Source organism: Pieris napi, chromosome 5 (assembly GCF_905475465.1).
Source record: "Pieris napi chromosome 5, ilPieNapi1.2, whole genome shotgun sequence".
In the NCBI taxonomy this organism is placed as follows: Eukaryota; Metazoa; Arthropoda; class Insecta; order Lepidoptera; family Pieridae; genus Pieris; species Pieris napi.
Window position 1 is genome coordinate 1,745,854 of NC_062238.1, and position 12,483 is coordinate 1,758,336.

Genomic DNA, 12,483 nt, shown 5'->3' on the forward strand with positions numbered 1-12,483 from the left:
GAGTATCGACCGAAGTCAACTAGCCCGCGGTTGTTCACAACCAACGAATCACTCGAGTGCAACGTTGAATTGGTATAATTTGAATTCGATAATTATTCCAAATTTGAATTCCACAGGCTGTGTACTGTTAGGGCGTGGCTCACGTCTAAGTTCTCAGACTTCGATCCGAACTAATAAGTTGGTTGACGTAATAGTTAGATTTAGTTTAGCAAGGTTGTTTTAACGGTTAGGTGATATGCCATATATATTATAGACTGAACTGAATATAAGGCGACAGTTTATTTGTGTGTAAAACTCTTCTCGTGTTTGGTTTACCATTTTTGTAAGTATTTTGGAAGGTTTAATAAAATATGTGGAACCTGCCCACTGAAGTATATCTGTACCAATGCGACAATTGGTACAATAAAGAAGCGTACCAATTGTTAAAAGGTCGGCAACGCACTCGCGAGCCTGTCCACACATTCTGACTGTCCATGGGCGGCGGTATCACTTAGCAGTCAAGCCTCCAGCCCGTTAGCCCTTGTTCTATAAAATAAAGAAAAATTTGACATAACCAAAATGTTTGCAATTCATTAATTTCATATTTTTATAACATGAATGAAGCGAAATATCAATGTTATTAAAAATATTGCAAAAGTTATGATAACGCAGCTCAAAGCCGCAAAATATTTGTAAAAGATTTTAATAGTTTCCATTCGTTTTACAATATACAAACCGTTGCCAACGGGTGAAAAATTTCATTTCCACGCGTTCAATTTACGATAGTGGCTCTGTATGTTAACTTTATAAAATTGTTAGCTTAAATGTAAATGTTTATGCTACCGTAAAATTAAAAGAGATAAAAATGTATGTGAAATCCTATTATATGTGGAAGAGATTTCTGTTTCGTTCATCATTCCATAGATAACATTTGAATTATAATTAAATCATATATAACTAAAAAATCAGTGGTGCCACAACCTTTTTAGGTCTGGGACTCAGATTTCTGAATCTGTTTCATGATCATTTGTCAATCTAATAGGAAAGTAGGTGAGCAGCCTCTTGTGCATGACACTACTCTTGTGCCTGACACACACTGCCGTCATAGGTCGAAGGCAAGCCGGTTTCCTCACGATGTTTTCCTTCACCGGTCGAGCGAATGCTAAGCGCGCAAATGTTAAAAAAAGTCCATCGATTCCGGGATCAAACCTACGACCGTAGGGATAAGAGTCGCATGCTGAAGCCACTAGGCCAACACTGCTTTGTGTTTTCAAAATGTGACTTATTATTATCAATGGATCGTACTTTGTGCGCAATTAACACATGAAGATAAAAATGATTCAAAAGAAATCTACGAATGTATCTTAGACCGAAACGTGTCTCAGTCACTGAAGTGAACTTGCCTAAAAATAAATGAAATCAGACTAGATCGGTTCATTAAACTGAATAACTTTTCTTGAACAAAAATATTTATACAGAGAAAACATCAGCCTTTTGTGCGCGTTTATCATGCATGATTAAAATTACCTTACCGCTTATTATCGCAGGCGATACAATATTGCACGTGTGTTCTGTCAACTAGCTATCTATAATAATAATTAATAATTAAGCCTCAATTATACCTATTATCAATAAATAAATTTTTATATTTTAGAGCAAATGCTTCCTCCAATTGGCTCCATCTCTGTCTATCTTGAGCATTTTTCTCCCCATCTTCTTCACCAACTTCTTGAAGCTCTTCAGCCCAAAATGCAACAGGGTGACCTCTCTTTCTTTTTGCTGGTGGCTTTTTCCACATTGTTACCCTCTTTGTCCATCTTCCATAGTTCATGAGAACGGTATGTCTATATATAACCAAAAAACCTTGAATTGATTTCGGAGTTAAAATAAAATCAAGACTTAAAATCTTGAATTTAGGGTAAAATACCGAGAAAGGAACGTGAAATTTGTATAAATACTCTTGTATTTCAAAATTCAATATGTTAAAGTATCCATATTTAACACCCCTTCAGTAATGCTCTGTAAATCTTAAAAAAATAAAAATCTTTTTTAACTGAAATTTGTAGAAAAATACGTGATTTACACTTGGATTTAACAAGATATTTTAAAATGTTGTGTACGTACAAAACAGAGTTTGTCGAGTATTGTTTGCTCAAAACTGTATTGTAAGAGTACTATCCGAACGTTAGCTTCGAGCGATACATTTCTAGTCTATTTTAATTGAATAAAGAAATAAATAAAAATTGTATCAGATTCGAGTACTATAAACACAGTTCACTAGTATGGCTAGCGCATGTTAGGTTTTAATTGGTTGGAAATTTTAATACAGACTGTTTAAATAAAAAAATATTATTCTTTTAATTAAATTTAATTGTTTTGATCTATGTGTTATTAAAACACGGTGAATTGAAACGCGAATTTCACTTTTCACTTTAATTTCCTACTCAGACTGTCGTACTTAATAAAATGTTGCCATATTAACGTCATATTGCCGCGATATCACTTTAAGTAAATTTTCTTGTTTTTCAAATGTCGTAATTTCCTAAGAAGAGCATCCATTTTTTATTAATATATAACGAAATAGGTCACGGAATTTTGCTGAAATTCTTGCGTTTACAAGACTTGCTAAATTCGATAAATCTAATGTATTTGAATCAAAGTTATTGTAGACTTTACTAAGCACAATAGAAGGCGACATTAGTACGTTAACATTTGGCAGTAAGCCACGTAGAAGTTGTTTGTTGGGAGATTCTAGCATATCTGACGAATAAAATACTTACATCCTCATTAGGATGGAATTTTCAAGTGCGTTGCCGGCTTTTTAAGAATTGGTACGCTGTTTTCTTGATGGCCCCTTAGTCGAATTGGTGCGATAAAAAAACTGCCTTAAGAAACGCTCAGTTGTGAAACAACCGATAATTAAAATAGTTTAGTTACTTTTCATGTTTAATAACTTTCATTTCACATCCCGTTTAATTACAATGTTGCTACGAAACATTTGTCGTAGCAGCAAACGTAGCAATGTCTACGAAATGGTCGCGTCTTGAATTGTTTGATAAAGAGTCTTTTTAAAAACAAATTACTGTATTCATGAGTATCTATTTGATGGACGTTCGTTTTGATATTGTTGTCGTACGACATTTCGTATTAAGACGGACTATTTTACTTAATATTGTTGACTTACACCAATGTATCAGCTTCGTTACTTAGTTATTAACAGGATCAAAACTTTATTTTCCTGAAAACAAATATAGCTGGCACAGAAATGTGTCTGCGCCATAACTCATTTGGTTGAAGATTACGAACGTTTAGCAAAAACTGTGTAATTTCATAATAACTGTGTAATTCCTTTTCTTTTAGCTATACTCATTTAAGCAATGGACTATGCTCAACTTAGGGATAGAGATAAATTATTTAACACATAGCGAAGGAGTTCTGTCATTGCGTCTTAGAGACACTCTCAAATCAAACCGAAGGATCACCAATACGTATACGCTCGTAAGTATCGTACATCAATTACAACCCAGCATTGCCAGGTTCGTGTGGGTTGTATCGCCAATCTCTGATCCTTATCCCCTATTAAAAGATAACATCCTAGATCCTGGACAAGTACATTGGTGAATAACACTTATTATTCACCAATTTGTGTCTCCATAAGTTTGCATTGCTATCTATTTGTCAGTTTATGATAAGCTAAGTCAAAATCTATTATTCATTTAGGTAACACAATATACACTTATGAACGTCAATAAAGAAATACATATTAAATACTAAAAGCTCCTAATTTTACATTTACTGCCAGTTCTCAAATCAATGGCGTAAAACGGACGAGAAGAACTGGCAATAAACTCTCCGCCACCCTTTTGAATCGCCAAGCTTTTTGTTTACACAATGTTTGTAAGAAGCTGCAACCACTACACCATGTTCCACATGACATACAATAATTAATAGTTAATTAATAACCAAAGATTTGTCCTCTATCAGCAGTACGCATGGTGAAATAGGAGCACGCACTTACATTCTCGTGGGTAAGTAGTGTTCCTAGGATATTAGTAGAATATCATAATACAGATATAAATTTAATTATAATTCTAAATAGCATCTGCACAAGAGCAGATCTAAGGGGGTGTTACAGGAGTCGCGCCACCCCCACCCCAAAGGGCCTGGACAATATCTCTCTGTATCACAAATTTAAATAAATATTTTTACAAACAGCTTTTGCTCCTGGATATTTACAGCTTTACTACTCGTGTATACGATACGGTTAGTTTCATCAGCGGACGTCGAGGCAGAATACAAAATTTTATCCTTATCACCTCGACGTCCGCCGTTCCACAACTGAGCGTTTTTCAAGGCAGTTTTTGCAGCGCACCACCACTATGTGGAACCAGCTGCCCACTGAAGTATTTCCGAACCAATTCGACTTAGGGTCCTTCAAGAAAAGAGCGTGCCAATTCTTGAAAGGCCACACGCACTGGCGAGCCCTCTGGTATTGAAAGTGTCCATGGGCGGTATCACTTAAAATCAGATGAGCCTCCTACCCGTTTGCCCCCTGTTCTATATTAAAAAGGGTACATAAAAGTGTTAAGTTTGGGCTGTGTAAGCTGCGAATTCAAGATTGTATTGTTTGACAAATATACACAAATACTATCAGAGCAAAAAAATATGCAATACACAAGAAAATAAGCAGAATAATTGACGAAGACACCTCAAGTCAATTAGCGATGTCTGTTTGTTTGTGTTACTCGAGGCAGATGCGACTTCCAGAGGCCATTTACAGTCTAATGTAATTAAACTTGATGTTTCGCGAATGGAAAAGCGTGTTTTACTCTTGGAAAATCAGGAATTACAGCGAAAAGATTTAAATGTTATTCTTAGTTATGTTCTGTTGAGGGTTCTGGAATGTAATATAAAATATTAGGATTCAAAAATTTGCACAAAGCCGTGATTCAAGTTAATAAAATCTCTTAAGGAGAATGTTACATAATTTTTTATTGGCGGAAGGATGATTTCATTTCGAACTTGCTTCATTCGGCTTATTGGCCAAAACGGATTTTTACTTCGAAACCAATTCGACTTAGAGTCCTTCGAGAAAACAGCATATCAATTCTTAAAAGGCCGGCAACGCACTCGCGAGCCCTCTCAGCGACACTTTTAATGGCTAAAAGTGTCCATGGGCGGCGGTATCTCTTAACATCATGTTATATAAAAAAACCCGTTATCAATTATAGAATAACTTTTGATTTTCTAATTGCATATATGACGAACTTATTTAAATGTTACATACATATGACTATTAGCTCCTATTAAACTCTTAAGTTCGGAGAAATGTATTCATAAAATTGTTTAATTTTTTTGTATTTTGTATGCTTTCCGTACTCTGAGCGTATGGGTACGAAACTCGGACGTGCGTTATCTTTCAGACTAAGCGCAAATATAGTAGCACAGTGAAGTAAACAAGTATTTATTGTCATACGTTGTATTAGATATCGACTTGTGACTAAAAAAAGAAATTTATGTATACCCCTGATATTTCTGGCACATCCAACAAAGAACTAACTTGAAACCTCTCTGAACAAACCTTTATAAAAGTTGTGTTATATGTATAAAACAAACGTAAACGGGCAGGTTCATCTGATGTTAAATGATACTCTCAATACCATAGGGCTCACGTGTGCGTTGTTGGCCTTATAATTAATAGGCTCTTTTCTTGAAGGACCCTGAAGTTGAATTGGTTTGGAAATATTTCAACTGGTGGTGGTGGTGGTGTGCGGCAATACCAGAACTAGAAATTCGTATCATCTTTTAAAGCTCTTTTGAATAAACATTTCTTAACCTTATCCTATCCTGATCAATCGTGACTTGTATTTCCTTTTCTTTTGCATCGCCATTCATGAATCCGTGAGATTAGCTTTTTAGTTTGTTATTAATATTCTTTTTTGTATTACTTTAGATTAAGGTTCTATATTTTTTTATATAACATTTGGTTATGCACTTTATTCATCTTATTTCATTTTTTGTTTTTCTCTTACTAGGGTTGCCTTGAGGAAATCGCTCGTTAGCGATAAGGCCGCCCGTTGCAAACTTTATAATTTTTATGTATTGTGTTTTTTTTAATGCAGCAAAGTGTGAATAAATAAAATAAAAAAATTGCAGCAGATTTATAACAAAACCACATAACTTTAACAGCCTCCCCTCAAAATAATTAATATATAGAAGCCTAAAGTCCCCAACAAACACATTTCAGGAAAGGTTGTTGTTCATTTGGATTAGCCATACAATCCCATCATAGTAAAAAGGATCTTTTTGGACGAATGTTTACAGACCCTTAGACAAGGATTACTGCATTAGAGTAGAACTAACGAGTATAGTTCACCGCTAATTGGTCCTTTATTGTTGAATTATCTATTATATCTATTATCTATACTCGTATGTATGTTTACTTATACAACCTTATTATAAAAAAAATGGATAGGTAAAACATAAGCTACTCTAATGAATGGTTCACGTGTTACACAATGTTTGTAAGAATTACAATATATATACCACCACTATGTGAAACCTGCTTCCCACTGAAGTGATTAACCAATTATTAAAAGGCCGGCAACGCACTCGCGTGCCGTCTGGCATTAAGAGTATCACTAAACATGAGGTGAGGCCCGTTAATAAGCAAAGTTCTATGTATATTTGGATCTTGGTAAATAATCGTTTAGGATCTCTCAAAGTTGTGAAATACGCTCCCCGCCTCCATACGATGGCTTTCTCTCTATCCTCTTATGAGTCTTCTACATAAACACTTCTTCATATCCTATCCTGATCAATCGTGACTTTGGTAATTTATGAATTTTATTATTCTTTTGTATTGCATTGTAATACATAAACAGTGAGATTAGCTTTTAGTTTGTAGTCTACAAAAAAATATTTTAGATTATGTTTGGTAATTGTATAATTTTTCAGTATTACTTGTAATTTTATTTTTGTAGTTTTGTTTAAGCACTTCTTGCATTTTATTATTTCTCTTTTCTTAGTTAATAACCTTCCAGTTTGCCTGGAATAGATCGCTTGTTAGCAATAAGGCCGTCCGTTGCAACTATAATAATTCTCATTTCTTCTCATTTTAGTATTTGTTGAAAACAGTATTTGTTTCAGTACTCCACAGTAAAATGCCATGATTTTTTCTTATCAACCATAGTATATCGAGAATATCACAATATAGCTTTATGTGATTTGCCTATCGTTTTAGTATGATAACATACAGCCCTTAGTCTAACTTAAATTATAATTAACTTGGGTTACCTCTGTCTATTCCAATTATTAAACTGAACGCCGTCACGTAGCACATTAAGAAAGATTAACTGGTGTTTTAACACATAATTTTTTGCTAGTTCAGGCGTTTTATGAAAGTTATTAAAGAAAATTTTTTGTCCGTAACAAAGGAAGTACAAAATCTTAAGAAATATATTCAAGAATCAGACATCAATGTTTGGACAGATACGTAGAAGTAATCAGAAGGATAACCTACCCGAACAAAATATACTCTTACTTATATACTCACCAGTCACCGTGCTACTAAGAATATGAGAAACTTAATATATTTTCAAACTAATTCGGCTTAAAAAAAGAGCGTAAAATTTTAATAGGTCGGCAACGTATTTGCTAGCTTTCTGGCAGTGCGAGTGTCTAAGGACGGTGAGCTTCTTGCCCGTTTGTCCCCAGTTCTAGGATAACAATATCTTCATACGAACACTACACATTTTAAGATAGATAAGATATATATAGCAGATAAATAAATTTCATAATAAAAAGAATGTTTAGTTAATCCGATTAAGATCCTACGAAAACGGTTTAGTAAATTCAGTTTTAATCCGACAAAACTTGCGTCATATAACGATATTTCAGTATCACTGGATTTTCTAATAACGCCGTAGGTGAGGTCATAAAAGTACCCGCTTAATGACCCAATTATACCATCGTGCCCACATTTCTGCGATATTGTTCTTGGAGAAATTACACACGATCGTGATAATGGAAAATTCACAATTTGAAATAACAGCCTTTCGAAACTTGATAGAATAGCATCGGGTTTATATACTATTAATTAAACTTGTTAATTATTAATAATAATAAAAATCTCGTTTTCCATTCATTAAAGAATATACCAGTTAAAATGTTTATAAGGTCGCGTAGCGAGTTTACAGTAACGATATTATTTATAAAATATCTACTCGTAATTAATATTATTAGTTTATGTGAAAATCTTAAATAAAATACTCAAAAAACCCATACATTACAATCAAATATACAGTATTTACAATTTTCTTAAACTAAACAGTAATAATACAAATAATTAAAAATTAATCAAAAGAAAATTAAAACAAATTTAAAAAGGTAGTCCTTTGGTACTTTTAACGTTGGCAGCATTTCCTCGCTGTATTTCAATACTTGTTCGTTGAGCCAGGAAAGCACCAGCTCTGGGATCACCGGTACTATATACCAGGCACCAACTTAAATCATTAATTAGCGCCTGTGCACTTGAACCCCACGGCCCAAGAGTCACTACTCCAAAGGGAACGAAGTTGGAGGAAAGACTTATATTTGATATATTACTTTATTTTCTTTCATATTTTATTCGTATGTTCGACACGTATTGGACATTTTAAAGACTGTGTCCATGGGTTTTTAATGTATAACAAGGGTGGTGGTTGTTGAAGGGATAAATGTATGTTAAATGAAACTCTTTGGTGTCAACTGGCTTTAATCGTTTAAAACTAGAACTTATAACAAACATAAAATTAGGGTTAGTGGGGATGAGACGCTAGACTAACAAAAAACTAACTTGACTTATTGAAGGGTTCTTCTACTTACGGGACTTATTGAAGGAATCTAAGTGAAACTTATGTTACCTATAAAGAATATAAGTGTAGTCGACCTATTGGACTTTATCTTTATAGATTTACTAAACTAAACTGCTAATTTTGGCTTCAAGTTTGCGGTAATTGCTAACATTCTCTTTGCGCTTCTAATTAATAACTTAAATATATAACTTTTATGAAAACATAATTTCCCAAAGCCTGAATAAGACGTAATTTTGTTGTTCAGCTCCGCGGTTAGTTATGTAATACATCGATAACACAAATCTGAACAACACTTTTTGATTAATATTCCAAGTAAGATAAACATTATCTCCTAATTAGAAAGTTCCATACTCAGCATAAATTATATCATAAGAACAAAACAAACGCCAGCTTTTTTCGTGAAGACTGATCGGTAACTCCAACTTTTCCCACAAGTCATTGCAGTTAATCGACTTCTATTAAAACTTTCAACAGTCGATTTGTGGTGTTAAAGGATGTACAGAAACACCCTTGGGGTTACAACGATCAATCTTTGAGTCTTTTCTTCGGCACTGCAATACGTAGAGTTTAGTTTAAATCGGGACCCGCTGCCGCACGGCATTATTCGCTGAACGTTGTGACGGGACAGCCGGCACCCAACTACTGAACGGTAAGTTCCAATTTCGATTTTTTTCTAACCTGCCAGTGTGGATAACGTTTTTAAAATAAGAACAAAAGAGGTTTTATTATTTAAAATCACATTTTTTATTTTAAGTAAGGCGTGGTTTTATTACGCAATTGTATATTTTATTTTAAATTTGTAAATATGGATTAAAAATTAAGGAATAATAAATATAATATATTTTATTATATTAAACATCAAATACAATTTCATTTATAACACATCTGAAAGTAATTTAAAACTTATCTTTCATCGTGTATCGTGTTAAAAGTTGGAAGCGATTTTTGATAAAGTTTCTAGAGAAAGTTTTGCAGCGAATACGAATTCGTATCTACATTTAATCTAAAAAGAAACATTAATTGTGTATTTCGTTTTAATTTTCTTTGAGTTTCTTTTGTTACCAAAAGCTTAGCTTCTTCAGTGGACATGGATTGAATTGAATTTTGTATTTATCGTCCAATCGAAACAGATACGCAGAATATTCAAATCAAATGGATTTCAAAGTTACTAATTTTTTTGCTAACAGAATCGTGACAAGCGCTTGATAAAACGGTTTTTGACTTACCTAAAATTATTTTTATTTTATTTACTGCATATTTCCCAAAACCAATAATAAATAAGCATATTCCTCTTCAATTATATTCGTATTATTACCGGCTATTGTGGGTGTCTATAGCACCGAAAAGCTTTACTAATAACCGTGACGGGTTCATAATTATGTGGTGACATCATACATTGGTATGACAATATCGACTTTTTTTTATGGCTCTGGCACGATTTGTGCATTAGCCAGCGTCAAGTATAGGATTTTTTTTATAATTCGTGCTTGTCTTTAGAAATTCGACCGTGTCCTCCATGTACAGTTTAGGCACTCGCCCAGTACCGCACAACCCTCCCAAAGGCCGAGAACAAATTTAAATTAAATTAAAACTTGCCCTCGAACCGGGAATCGAACCCGGTACCCCTCACCTACCTGCCTCTTAATAAGACCGCTAGGCTATGAGGCCCCTAATATCGACTTAAAATTCTCGCTTAAAATCAAATGTCTTACTTTGCTACAATACACGTATTTTCCGATGACACTTAAATAGATACAAAATAACTTAAATTTCGAACGCATCTCTACATCCTTTACATATATGTACAATCTCCTCTCATATTTAAATATTTATTCCATAAAAATACACTTGAATTCACAATTAGTGGGGCGTTTCAAAGCGACTTCGGTGTCCCATATAAATCGTGTGGTCGACCAAATAATTGTATATTTAGTTAAATTAGGAACTAAATGAATGAAAAAGCGACAGTCCGCACCCAGTCTTAAAACAAAAGTTAACTGAAACATATTTCATGAAACTCGTTGGTCCCAAGAAACCATAAAAGCAAATGCCCTCATTTACCTGGGTGAAAAATAAATTGCAGGTGCTTTAATGCTAACGGGACTACCACTTGGGAGTTTCCTGGAAACTTTTATATTTTTTTAAGAGTTCGTTAAATTAATTTGAATTGAAAATGACTGAAAATTGGCGAGACCTACCCTTGTCGCATATGTGGTTAAGTGGTACTACATTAGTGGTCCTGAATTTCTCAGCGACATAATAAAAGCAGTGGCGCTATAATCTCTTTAGGTCTTGGCCTCAGATATTCCTGAACCTGTTTCATGATCATTTTTAAATCTAATAGGCAAGCAGGTAGCCTCCAGTGCCTGACACACACCGTCGACTTTTGGGTCTAAGACATGTCGGTTTCATCGCAATGTTTTCCTTCACCGTTGGAGCAAATGTTTAATGCGCAGCGACACAATAAGTGTATTAAAATATATGGAAAAATTGTGTCTTCCATAATGGATTAATATTTTAAGAATTGTAGATGTAAAAATGGTAAATTATTTATTTTTAATTGTTCTATATTTTAATTTAAAAAAGGGTCAATATTTTTTTCCCATAGTCCGTATTAGGTAGTTCTTATACAGAAGCTTTTTTTACAACTACAGTAGTTAATACTTCAAAATAAATTTAAAACATACATTAGTTGACACACTAAATTTACATACCCGGTTAGTCAAAGTTCGGTTAAATAAATACGTTTTGTAAATTTGATATGCAATAACTATTATAGATAGAGTGTCCATGGGCGGCGGTATCACTTAACATCAGGTGAGCTTCCTGCCCGTTTGCACCCCGTTCTATAAAATAAAAAAAGATTAATATAGATTCGATATTCGGTGAAAACAAAGCACAAGGCTAGAGAAATCATCAGGTAAACAGGTGAGCTCTGTGCTGCTGCACAAAGCTTAAGCAATATAAAATGTCATAAAATAATTAATTTCCGCAGCGAAAGCTTAATTACTTATACCTACTATAACGTTTCAATGCTGTTCTTTGATAAGATCTTGGAAATATTTCCGGAAAATTACCTTATAAAATTTTAAGTGGGTCATGTTGAATTTCATAATTTTATTGAACTAGGAACTAAACTAATGGATGCTAAATTAAATACGCGAAGTGAATTTCTACAAATAAATTTTTGCTAGTGATGATTATTGTGATGGAATTTACTTTTTGAAACTGGTCGTGCCTTCCCCTTTAGTTTTTAATAAAAGAAAACTATTAAAGAATTATAATCTGGAACTGGGACTATTTCGAAATTTAGAATGGTATTTAGGTTATTAGCTAAAACAAATAAATAATTATGAGTTCGACGTTCACTTTTTCACACATTCATTCATTCATTCGATTTCATTCATTCGTTCAATAGATTGCTCTATTGCGCTTATGACATAATTCGTAAGTGTAGTGTAGTACCTTATCCTGGATCATACCTTCTACAAAGTACGGTGCCTGTCACTTTATTTTTTTACATATATCAAAAATATAAAAATATGCATTTTTGAATATTTTTTCCCATAAAGGAACCAAATATTTTATACTAAATCACTTGTGACAACCCTTTTTGCACGATACTTTTGCTAATACCACCGACTAGTTG

General features: G+C 33.7%; 1 protein-coding gene across 1 annotated transcript in view; it reads left to right on the forward strand.

Moving 5' to 3' along the window:
• Positions 1 to 9,395: 9,395 nt before the first annotated feature.
• Positions 9,396 to 12,483, forward strand: part of LOC125049664 (calexcitin-1) — a 48,982-nt gene continuing 45,894 nt past the window's right edge. The window contains exon 1 of the mRNA XM_047649062.1: positions 9,396 to 9,483. The gene's annotated coding sequence lies outside the window, so the exon portion shown is untranslated. The remainder of the gene's footprint in view (positions 9,484 to 12,483) is intronic.